A 12773-nucleotide genomic window follows, 5' to 3' on the forward strand; every position below is an offset into this window, starting at 1 on the left:
GAAAGTAATGTGGGATGCAATTATGCAGCAAAATGAGGAAGGCGTGATAGAAACACTTGAAACTGATAAAAGATAATGCATCCACAATGAGTATCACAGAGAAACACATACACTTAACAGCACTTTTAAAACGACAAAAATCACCTAGTTGTCAGCTTCCTATGTGGGTGGTGCCGCCTGCCTGCTTACCTACCTCAGCTTGCCACGTCTGATGCTCAAGGAGATCCTGTCCTTGATAATCAAGGCAAACCAATTATGCAGCCTGCTAAATATGACACCCAATTTGTTCACGTGACCTTTTCCAGGCAAGAATTAAATGCATTAAAACAGACAATCACGGAGAGGCCACCAGGGGGAGCGCTGATGCTGGTAGCCTGAGTGTGTTCCTCTCCCACTCGAGCCTGCAAAAGGTGTTATGCCCCCACTTTTTTGCCCCCCCGTCCCACAACCTGGACACGTTTATGGGTGAACCCCTGCTGCATCCCTACGAGTGACAACAGGCAAAATCGTCCCAGTATTGAGCGAGAATGGCGAGCTGGCTGGTGAGCCAAAAACAAAAGGGCAAACGCCCGTCAGTGAGAGGCAGGGAGAGGAGGATCTCGGCCCGAAGACGCACAGGCGGCCCAGCCCGGCAACCAAAGGAGCAGACGAGGCGGCCTGGGGAGAGAGGGGAGGTGAGTGCGGCCTGTAGCCCCCCCCCCCACGAGTCATACATTAAGGGCATCAGAAGAGGAAGGCCCCCTGACCCCACCGCATGCTCGCAAGATAGGCTGTGTGAGTTTGGCATCCACGGAGGTGCTGACCTGCCTGGAAGGGGAAATGCCCTTTGAAGGACTACTGCAAGGTACTTGAGAGGGTGCCATAAAACAAACAGGGTGCCCGTGTGGTGACTGGCGGGCCCCTGATGTGCTAAAGAGAGCATGGGAGGTTAGAGGGGCCGTTCCCCCTGGGGGAGAAGACCCCCCTTTTGTTTTTTGAGGACTGCTGTGGGAAACCTGAAAGGGCCTCCAAAATAAACAAGGGCCCTCGTGGAGACGGCGGACCCCTGCCGCGTTCTATACATGGGGATATACTGCAGCAGAGGAGGGGTGTAAGTGATTAGCTAAACCAGGGGATAACACCCCTACAGATGAACGCTCTGCCAGCGTAGGCCCTGGAACCAAGCCGGGGGGGCAGGAGGAGAGCCCACGCCACTACTGCCCAGTAAGGATTATGAAGCAAGCCCACACAGAGAACCATAAAGAAGAGCACAACCTAGAGGAGCCACTAAGAGGTCAGTCTCAGTTCTAGCGGAGGGCTGTTGGGGCCTCCCGACAGGGAATAGTACAGCCCGGGGCAACTACAGGGGCCTGAGGTGACGTAAGGGAGGAGCCCAGGGGCAAGAGGAGAAAAGGGGACCACCCGGTACACCAGGGGGCCTGAAACGTACACCCCACAGGAGGAGGCCATTGTGACAACCTGAGGTAGGCTCTCCAAAGGTGAGGTATTGGACCGGCGGCTGTGACCAGGTGTGCCCCTCCACCTTCCTGAGGAGGAAGAAGATGCACTTGGTCTGGGCTGGGAGGTGAGGGACCCCAATCCTGGGGCGTGTGCCTGCCTCCTGCGCCGTAGACAGCAGAGACAGACACTCTCTGGAAGGCATTATCCTGGGGATGAGCCGCAGGGGCGCGCCGGCCACTGTGGTCCAGGGCGATCGCGTAGGAAGTACCCTGAGGGGGACCCACTTAGAAAGCAGGCTGAGGTGTATGGAGACGAGACTGAAGTTGGCCACCTACGAATACACGCTGGGTCGCCCTGGAGTAGGGGTCCCAGCACAGCCCAAATGGCTTCCGCCCCAGAGGAATCCACTGCCAGAAAAAAAGATGTTGCTGCATTGATGGATGAACTTATCAGCATGAGGGCTGATTTTGGGAGCAGGGTGAATACAATCGCCCAAAGAATAGACAAAATGGAGGAGAGACTGGAGCAATTCGAACACAACCAATCCTCCCTTGACACCCTAGAGACAAAAATGGACAATCAGATGTCTGAAATGGAGAGACGCGACAAGGAGGTTAGAATGAAAATGGACGACTTAGAACACTGCGAAAGGTGGAATAACCTAAGGATCTTTGGAATCCGAGATAGGGACGGGGTGACAGAGGTGGACCTCAGGAGAACATTACATGAAGTCACAAGGTTTTCGAAGACGACAGCATCGACAAAGTGAAAATCGAGAGAATTCACCATGCAGGTGGGGCCGTTGGAGGCCCGAAGTCTGTCCTCGCACAAATACTCGGACAAATTGAAGAGCCTCAGGAAAGCCAAGAGCAGAGGCCCGGCCATATATGGAACGTCCAAAGTAACAATCTTTCAGGACCTGTCCTCCTTGACCCTCACCAAGAGAAGGATGTGTACGCCCCTGACGAAGTGGCTTAATAAGAAAGGAGCGAGGTACAGGTGGGGTTTCCATTCTCCATTTCGTTTGAAGTCGACAGGTGCAAATACAGGCTGATGAAGGAGGACGACATCCTAAAGTTCACAGGGGAGTTGGTGGGAGAAGCCGACACCTCAGAGAACCGCAGGCGAAAAGGCGGATGGTGACTGACAGTGGCTTATCAAGATACCCAAGAGGAGATGGATCCGGGGATCCAGACAATACCGGAAGGTGAATATATCGCTAGCGGCGGATACCTGATCCGCAGTTTGAAAACAGCTTTTGAGAAGATATAAGTACTGGGGGTGGAGGGGCCCTCTTCATTTTAAGGCAGTAATGCAGGACCAGTTGGGCCCTCAAGGGGCGTGTTATAGCAGTATTGTTTGCTAGGGACAGTTGCAGAGGGGCAGAGGCTGGCTGAAGCCAGATAGTTGATATTATGGTTTGATGATAGGTGGGGGGGCTGGGGACTCAAGTGTAATGAGTTGTTGAAGGCATGGGATCCGAGGGGATCAGGTTCTACTGGTGGTCTGGCCTTATCCTGGTGAAGTCAACTGGGTGCAGTCAGGCACCCATCTGGGTTACGGGGGTGGGGGGAATCAGAGTGGGGGTTATGGTACTGGTCTTCTCACAGTGGTTGTCCTTGTTGTTGAGAGTTGGTATAACAAGCACAGGTCGCCTAGAGGGCGACTGGGACCCTCACCTAGGGGAATAACATGATGGCTGAAGTGTGGGATGCGGAAAGGGAAGGTCACCTGAGCGTGGGGACTCTGAACATCAAGGGTTTGAACTCACCCATGAAGAGGTCCTTGGTGGCTAGGGAGTTCCGAAGAGCTGGGATAGACGTAATGTTCCTCCAGGAGACTAAATTTGCCAAAGGTGAGGAACAGAGAGTTCCTAGCGGTGTGCTAGGTCAGGAATACTGGGGAACAGGGCCGTGAGGAAAGCGGGGTTGGGAATCCTTGTAGGTAAACAGCTCAGAATGGAGGTCTCGAAGGTATGGGCAGATGAGGAAGGTAGGGCTCTCCTAGGTTCGGGTACCATAAAGAAAGTAGGGTTCACCTTTGCCACAATTTACGGTCGGAACCAAGGTCAACTGAGGTTTCTAAAGAAAACTCTCCCAAAAATAATGAAGGAAGACTCAGGCCACCTAATAATAGGAGGAGATTTTAATATATGGGCTGATGTTAATCTAGACAGACAGGTAGGGACGGCAGTGACACATCAAATGAAGAGGCTGGAATACAGGGAGATCCTGGAAACATTGGGGGTCTACGGGTTGCGGGACATATGGCAGCACTTGCACCCAAATGAAAGGGGGTATACTTTCTACTCTGCCCCACATGGTACCTTCACCAGAATCGACTATATGTATATCTTAAGGGGCTTATGGGAGGAAGCTTTGGGCGCAGAGATTTTCCCCCGATCACCTGGTCAGACCACAATCTGGTTTCAGTGGACCTGAACTGGCAGGGATTGGTCCCCAGGAGGTCCAAATGGAGGTGTAACAAGTGCCTATGGAAGGAACTAGCGTTCTACTCGGAGTTGACCAAAGAAATTGGGGAATAATTCAAAACAAACAACATGCGGGAAGTCTCGAAGAGACTTGTATGGGAAGCAAGGAAGGCGACATGGAGAGGGATTTTGTCCAGGGAAGGGGCAAGGAAAAAGAGGGGCAAAGGGCTCGAGAGGCCACACAGGGGCGGGAGGAGCGGGTCTTGGAGGCGAGGAGGAACAGGGAAGTGCTTAGATTGCTGGAGGAAGGTCAGGTCAAATAATTTAAAAACTACAATCTATGAAACAAACGTTTTATGAGAAGGGTGACAAGGCGGACGCCCCCCTACTGGCCGCAAGGCTCAGGGGACAGCAAGCCGAAAGGTGGGTGCAGGTCGATGGAAGGGATGGACAAAACACAGGACCCAGGGACAGAGGGGATCCAAGAAGAATTTGCTTCCTTTGGCGAAAAACGAACCGAAACGGAGCCTAACCCAGAGATGGGAGACATAACAGGATACCTAGAGGAAACCCGGATGCCCAGGCTGCCCCGAGGAAGCTGAAGCACTGGAGGCCCCGATATCGGAGAAAGAAATTAAGAGAGCAGTGGTGAGATTGCCGATGGGAAAGGCCCCAGGGTAGGATGGTTTCTCGGCAGGTTTCTATAAGACATTAATTACCCCCCTTCTCCCGTTCATGGTAGAATTGTTCAATGATATCCTAGAGACGAGAGAAGCCGCAGAATACTTCTCTCGTGCGCTAATAACAGTGATAGATAAAGAGGACTGGGACTCCCGCTTATGCAGAACTTATCGCCCCATTTCCCTCCTGAACATCAACGCCAAGATCTATACACGGGTGATAGCGGCAAGACTTGAGGGGTACATGCCGCAAATGATCCACCCAGACCAGATGGGCTTTATGAAGGGTTGAAAGGGGGCGGACACAATAAGGACAACCTTGCACCCGATCTATGAGGCTCGGGGGATGGCGGGAGGCCCCTCCCTCCTCTGTGGATGCTGTTGAAGGCGTTTGATAGGGTAGAGTGGGGCTTTCTCAGCGAAGTGCTCGCTAAGGTTGGGCTGGGAACCTGGCTCAGGCGGGGGATAATGGCAGTTTACGCATGCCCCTGGGCGCATGTGGCAGTGAATGGGGGGTACTCCCGCTGGTTCAGCCTGAGCAGCGGTACGCGACAGGGCTGCTCTCTTTCCCCGACTCTTATTTGCCCTTTCCCTGGAACCTCCAGCCCAGAGAATTAGAGACGATCCCCAAGTAGAGGGAATCAGTGTGGGAGGGGAGAATTATAAGGTTGCATTATATGCCCGTTAACTTCTTTTTCACATAAGGAACCTCCTTACCTCCATACCAAGGGTAATTCGGCTGATTGAGCAGTATGGAGGCCACGCTGGATTAAAGATTAACAGGACTAAATCAGTCCCTTTTCCCATGGATAGGGACAGGGACGCAGACATTAATAGGTTTACCCCATTGGGGGTACAGGTTAACCTCGGCATGCTGAAATACCTGGTTATCAACCTCACGAAGGACACTGGAGATCTATTTGATGCTAATTTCCCTACACTATTGTCTAAATTTGAGATCTGGTAAATTTGAATAAATTGACCATATAATGGCTCAGACGCCTCAACGCCCTTAAGATGGTCTGCCTCCAGAGGTTTCTTTAACTGTAATCATACCTCACTCAGTCGATGTCCTTTTAAATAGGACTCAGACTCAATATATGACTAAGGCCCGACTTACCAGATATGAATTTATATTGTTTGCACCACATATCAAAATTAAGCGCTGCAACACACTCAACCCTGCTGAGCTATTACCCATACCAAATCAGGGTACTGGGGACAATGAGGCAGCCAGCCATGATTGCATCTTGGCAACTGAAGAAGACACTAAGGGCCAAATTGATTTGCAATATATTCCCCTTCCGCAGGTGGAAGGAGAATTATACTATGATGGGTCATGTTTTAAAATGCCAAATGCAACTACAACCGCAGCATATGCAGTTACTACTTTGAGAACTATAGTAGAGACCAAACAAATACCTTTTAATTCAGCACATGAATGGGCAGAAAGGGGATTTCTGACTTCACATGGAACCAAGATACAGCATAGTTTGCTAATATTGTGGCTGTTGTCATCTCTAACGCTACCAAAGAAACTTGCCATAAATAAATGTGCTGGCCATCAGAAAATAGTGACTGAAATTTATAAAGGAAATCATTTTGCTGATTACATAGCTAAACAAACAGCATTAGATTGTACCAAGGGGATGTATAATGGTGAGAATATTAGAAGGGCCCAGGATTCAGGATGTACGGAGGAAAACTGTCAGCGTCAAAGAGATACAAGCAATGGCCACTGATGAGGAAATAAGGGTTTGGGAAGACAGCTTTGCTATACAGAATGAAGGCCATCGCAGGAAATTATGACCCTCCTACTTTCCCATTTGAAGTTTTGCATTTTGACTTTATTGAATTAGAAAGATGTAATAATTTGAAATATGTGCTACTAGTGATCTGTACCTTCAGAAAATGGGTAGAGGCTTTTCCACTGAAAGACAACACAGCCATCTCCACTGCGAAAGTCATGTTGAAAGAATATTTCCCCAGGTTTAAATTAGCCAGGGTAATCTGGTCTGACAATGGATCCCACTTTATTGCAGAAGTAATACGAAACGTGTATAATGGATTGCAGATCAAAAAGAAATTTTACACGGCTAACCATCCTCAAAGTGCAGGATTAATTGTGTGCCACAAAATAGCTAAAGTTTGTGCACACACAGGACTTAAATTGCCAGACGTTCTACCTTTAGCATTACTCTCTATGAGTATTACAGTTGCGCTCAAATCAGGGTTATCCCCTTATGAAATTGGTATGGGCAGACCAGCTAATGCTTAGGGTGCTCCTAGACCACGATCATTGAAGGACATTGAGCACCCGCTGCTTGTTGATAATTGTAAACAATTGACTGAACAATAATTGTGTTCTATGCACCAGCAGGTGAAGGATAGCTTGCCGGACAAAAATTTGCTAGAGGGACATCTGGTAAAACCTTGCGACCTTGTGATGGTCAAAACATTTCAAAAAAACACTGCACTGGAACCACGTTGGCTAGGACTATACCAGATGTTGTTGGCTACCCAAACTGCAGTTTGAGTAGAAGGGAAAGGGCACTGGATCCACGCTGCTCACATCAAATGAATTCCTTTGCCCTCAACCTCTGATAGAGATCATCCGCCTTCGTCTGAAATGAAGGATTCTTGCACCCCTGTGAGTCTGTCAAGATCTGATATAAAGTCTTCAATACAGACACCCACCTTGTTTGAAGATCATACTATCCCAGAAGCGAACAGATACAATCTGAAATCCAGGAAGGAATAGGTTCGGGCTTCGGAAACCTACAAGTGCAGATCTGGTACTGATTTCAATCTGTGCCCACTCGAAATCTACAAGTGCGGGTCTGATATTGAGGTCAGCCTTGCACTCACGAGAAATCAACATGTCCTGATCCCTGTGCACACCAGGAGGTAATGGGATATCTAAGAAATTAAGAAAACCTACATTATGGAGTTGCATCCACTTGGTGATCAAATTCGAATGGAAAACAATGAAGTGACTCTACCTTCTCGATCATAACAACGGAAGACATAATAGCAAAATTTGCATTTGTACGATTTTAGTGATAGGACATTCTGCCTTCTTTTGGTCCCTTGAACATGATTCTGTACATCTTTCAAAGACAGTTCTTCCCAATGACACTGAAGCCACTACCAAGCTCCCTTGTACCCCCCACCCCATGTAGTAACCCATACTCATCACCCTTTGGATGTATTTCAGAGATATATTTACCAAAATAATTCATACGTACAGGTTTTGGCCAAAGTTCAAAACGCTATTAATAGAACAAATTGTTGGCGTTGTTCACATGTCCCGCAGAGTGGAAAAGGCTTTGGAATACCCTATTATGCAGTCCCAGTTAATCAATCAATATTATGTGCTGTACTTTCTCGGTCTACACATATTAGGAGAAGCTGTACATTGTGAGGTTGGACAGGAGAACAGCTGGTCCCAATGGTTTCGGAATTTGCTAAAGGATTGGGGATGGAAATTGCTGTCTATATAGTTAGTGGTGTTAGGCTTAATGTTAGGTTGCTGTGGTTGTTTACAGTGCAGTCCTGAATGCTGTTCCTTTATATCTCGGAGCTGTGGGAGGGTAGTAAAAAAGAATCAAACCTTTCCTCATGGATAGTCATACAATTAATAATAGCATGATGATGGAAGAAATGCTAATTCAGGATTGAATTGACAAATATTGAAGGTTTAATCGATTTAGATTTCTTATCCCAAACATCTATTAGCTTAGGCATAAAGGAGGGTTTGTTAGAGTATAATAATAATATGCATTTTCTTAGCCCTAAGCGAATCCCTTTTTGCAATTAGATCCTGTTCTCTTAGTAATGTTCAAAAATGGGTCGCATTTGTCAGTACCACTGAGGAAATCAAAATGGAAATGTGTTTGTGGCTTTTTCTGTCAGTCATACAAGAAAAGACTGGGTCCGTGTACAGTACATGTTTAAGCTGCCTGGCCTTCACTGATAAACTTAGGTTAAATAACATTAAAAGCAGGTCCTCCCATTCAGCGAAGTAAGAAAAGCTGTTTCAATATGGTTTCATTCTCTTAGCTAAATGCTATGTAAAGACTGTCTGCACTAAGCAGAGGTTAGTTACACATTGAGTCAGTGTTCGGCCCTTCCATTTTTGTTAAAAGCACAAAAGGTATCTTTTAAAGGTTGTGCAAATAGGATGACCATTGTTGGAACGAAGGGCAGGCGGTTTTTGTGTTTAAGGACCTGTTTAAACACAAGTCACTGTCCGTGAACTGGGGGATAAAGCATGTGATTAAGCCATAAGCAAAGTAGAGACTCTTGACATAGCAATAACATCTGACGAATATGCAATATTGTCCTGCCCTCTTGGGATTAAGGGAATTATTGTGTATGTAGTTTAAATATATTTGCGTTATTATCTTTTGCAAATGAATAACAAATGGCATTATGTTGATGCAGACTCAGCTTTGTATAAAAAGCAGCCTGGAGAACCATTCAGGCACTTCACTTCTGCACTTGCCATAAATTGGCAATGGTTTGAACTGAGGTTTTTTTTCTTTTTATGAATATTTTTTTTAATGTTTTATTTTATTTGCTTAACGGTTTAACATTGAAACCTTTTGCAAAATCAAAACACCCATCTCAAAAGGACCAGTGGCCAAGTGCTCATGGCTGAAGCCTTCATTTCCGAGATTACTTGAGAAACCCAAGTGTACGAGTGGTGCGATTACAAGTCTTCCGCTGTTAAGATTAGGGTTTCTCTTATGAATTTCACAGCTGCCAGTGATAGACCGGTCTTCTTTCCTCTTCTCAGCAAGGGCCACCATTCCTCCGTGGTCATACTTACACAATCTGACAGATAAAAGCCGAAGTGATTAGTTCCGAGTGTTCTTAGCGCCTTACATTCTATAAAAAGATGCCGCGGGTTTTCCATCTGACCTATAACTTTTACAGAATCTGCAATCTGAGCTCTTCAACCTCCTCGAAGTCCAGGTAAAGGTCATTGGTTTTGAAGCGGTTCAGCCAGATTCTCATAAAATCTGATCTGAATAGTGGATCCGGAAACTTTCTTTAGATAGTCTGGCAAGATTCCTCTGCATCTAGGCTCCATAGCTGAATTGTAGAAAAGTTTATACGTGATTAGTTCATCAGCGGTAGAAATCCAGTCCGCTGTCCATAGCTTCTTCTTGACATTTGCTGGAATGTGCCATAGATCTTCAAGTGAGGCTCTGAGGGCAACTAGTTTTGTTCTGCGCTTTGTTCCCCAGGAAATCAGAATATTTACATTGTTTTTAAAAATAGCAGCTCTGATGATTGCCAACATTGGTGGTCCTTCTGGGTTGGTGCATTTGCCAAAAAAGGTTTATGTTTATCCATTCTGCAATTGCTTGAAGAGAGCATAAGCCTAGCTCTCGACTTAAGAGCTTGATAGGGGTAGATTTCAAATGACCCGAAGTTATTTTCCAAAAGATCCCTTCAAGCACATCCCAGTGGTTGGCCGGGAATCGTAGCAAGGCCTCTGCCCCGTATGTTAGAATCGGGACCACCTTGAGTTTATACATTTCTACGATGGGCACGATGGGAAAATCGGCAGAATCTGCTTTTTATATCAGGGCCTGATTTGCTAGTGCTATGGCTTTCCCTTTTAGTGACAGCCAAGTATGTATTTCCACCGACCTAGCTGAAATGTGTACTAACCCCCCATGTATTTGAAGGATTTCACTGCCTCTAGTTCATCTTTTCCAATGAACCTGCGTTCTCTTTTCCTCTGTGTTTGGGTGCCGTGCTTTAGTTGTAAAATCTTTGTTTTTGGTATGTTTATTCTTAGGTTGTTTTCAGAGGCATAAGCCATTAGAGCATTCAATTGTCACTGGAGTCCAACGGCAGTTTGATCCAGAATGACAAGGGTATCTACATATAATAGGCGGGGCATCTTTACCCACTCTAAAGATGGTGGAAAGCATCGGACCTTGTCCTTTGTTTTGGTTCAGGTCGGAAATGTAGAGGTTGAAGATGGTTGGGGCCAGTGGGCAGTCTTGCTTTACACCTCTATTTGTTGGAATAGGTTCACTTAGCCAGCCTTCGGAGTTAAGGTGGATTTTGATGGAGGTGTTTGAATGTAGACATCTTATTTGAGCTACCGGATCTTCCGGGCAGTCCCAGCATAACAGTTTGAGCCATAAGCGTCCCCTGTCAATACTATCAAAAGCTTTCTGAAAATCAACAAAAGCCAAGTATTGCTTGCTGTTTGCCCTTAGGGTTTTATCCTTTAAGATCAACAGGATGGAGATCGGGGCTGCTGTACCCAAGCCCTTGACGAACCCAGCCTGGAAAATGTTGCGGCGGTCGAACTCACTCATCCAGGGCGTTATTCTCTTTAGGAGGAGAGTTGCATAGATTTTACCAAGGACGTTCAGCAGCGCAATACGGCGGTAAATGTAAGGGTCATGTCTGTTTCCACTCTTAAAGATCAGAATTACATTGGCCGTTGTCCAAGAGACCGGAATTGTTTGAGAGGATATCACGGTCTTCAAGATCAGTTCCAGCATGATGGCCCATTCCGCCGGATTTTGTTTCAGTGCTGCATTTGAAAGACCATCAGGCCAAGGAGCTCAGGAAGAGCTTGCACGTTTGATGAGATAGATAAGGTCATCTTGATCGAAGTTCATGCACCATTTATTTTGGAACCGCTGGATTGCTCTGGGAGAAAATGCTGGGGTGGAGTATAGGGCTTTAAAAAAGTTGATCCAGCCAGCCTCGGACCCCCTGTTTATCTGTGACAGGTTTGGATCCAAAATGGCCCCGTTTAGTAGGCCCCACATGTTTGCAACATCTGTTCTGCATCCAATTGCAACATGGCCCTTTTATGCCCTTTCAGCCAGTTGGTATAGGCGTTTTTAATCCTTCTCACCACGGGTTTCCAATCTTGAGGTATGGCTCTCTTCGTGCGAACGGAAGTCCGCATCTCGCTTTTTTTTATTTTTTAACAATCACTTGATTGTAAGTGTGAAGTTGAGCATTAGAGTTGATCTTCTTTGTCCCATTTCTTTTACCGGAAAGGTAACAAGAGCTTGGACATAGTCAACAGTTTTTATCTCCCAGGTGATCAAGGCTTCTGCGATTTTCACTTGGAGAGTCGATAATTGCCCGCTGCACCTGTTTTTTTTCCTCATTCTCAGTCTGCTGCCATTGTTGGTTGGTTCTATATCTTGTTCCGTGGCTGGTTTCTCTTTAGGACCTTTTCTTTAGCCATAACATTTTTAACATGTTATGATCCCTAGAGGTAGTATGCAGTACTTCCAGGGCTATTACCGAGTCAATCAAATCGTCTAAAAACAAAAATATAGTCAATGACTGAGCTGTGGGGTCCTCTTTTCCATGTATGATGGCGTAAGCCTGATGGTTCGAAATGCCTGTTTATGATGTGTAGGTTCCTGCTTTTCATTAGTGACAGCCAGCAATCGCCTCTTTGAATTTGTGCTTTAGAGGATTCCCCTACTTCTTGAGCGTTTTTCTCTTTGTTCTCAAAGCAATGGGAGTTCAAATCGCAGATAGAAGTATTGAGGGCTCAGTTTGACTATATGCGTCATCCACTGCCAATATCACATCTTTCAGTATTTCTTTGGTGGAGATCTTTAGAGAGTTCCAATACACATTGATGATCGTTACGGTCCTGCAATCTTCTTTCTTTGGATTTTGTTTGCCTCTTTTTGGGCTCAGGACCGTTTGCTGGATAAAGTGACCTCTCAGAATGTGAGATGTTACTTCCCAGTGTAAGTCATTCCTGATCAGGGTCACCAGGCCCGCTTGGGCACGGCCTAAGACGCCCTTTACTGCAGGACTCAGCAATGTTGTAAAACCGTCCAACATTGGGCATTCCTGAAGCCAAGTTTCTTGAAGGCACACCCAGTCCGCCTTAGACCAATTTAATTCACCTTTGGCAAAGAGGTGTGATCATCCTCTTGTATTCCATGATATAAAAGAGTAGGCCTATGTCTCTTTGCTCAGGAATTGTCCTATTTTTTTTAGTGTTAGATACAAGGGCAGAGGCCAGCCAGGACCAGTTGTCCGGCTCTTGTGTTGTCAGTTGTAGATGTTATTTTCCTGCAATCAAATTTGAATTCTCAGTCGCATTGGCACCCTTTGATGTCTGTGTCCGCTTTAACGATGGATGTTTAACGGACTTGGAATAGCTTTTTGGGCTTGAGTCAGACAATCTATCCATGTTTCTGATC

General features: G+C 46.4%; 1 protein-coding gene across 8 annotated transcripts in view; it reads right to left on the bottom strand.

Moving 5' to 3' along the window:
* KDM2B (lysine demethylase 2B) overlaps window positions 1–12773 on the bottom strand; it is a 1898564-nt gene that overhangs the window by 1414149 nt on the left and 471642 nt on the right. The gene's annotated exons all lie outside the window — the stretch shown is intronic.

Source organism: Ambystoma mexicanum, chromosome 10 (assembly GCF_040938575.1).
Source record: "Ambystoma mexicanum isolate Mex_15411 chromosome 10, UKY_AmexF1_1, whole genome shotgun sequence".
In the NCBI taxonomy this organism is placed as follows: Eukaryota; Metazoa; Chordata; class Amphibia; order Caudata; family Ambystomatidae; genus Ambystoma; species Ambystoma mexicanum.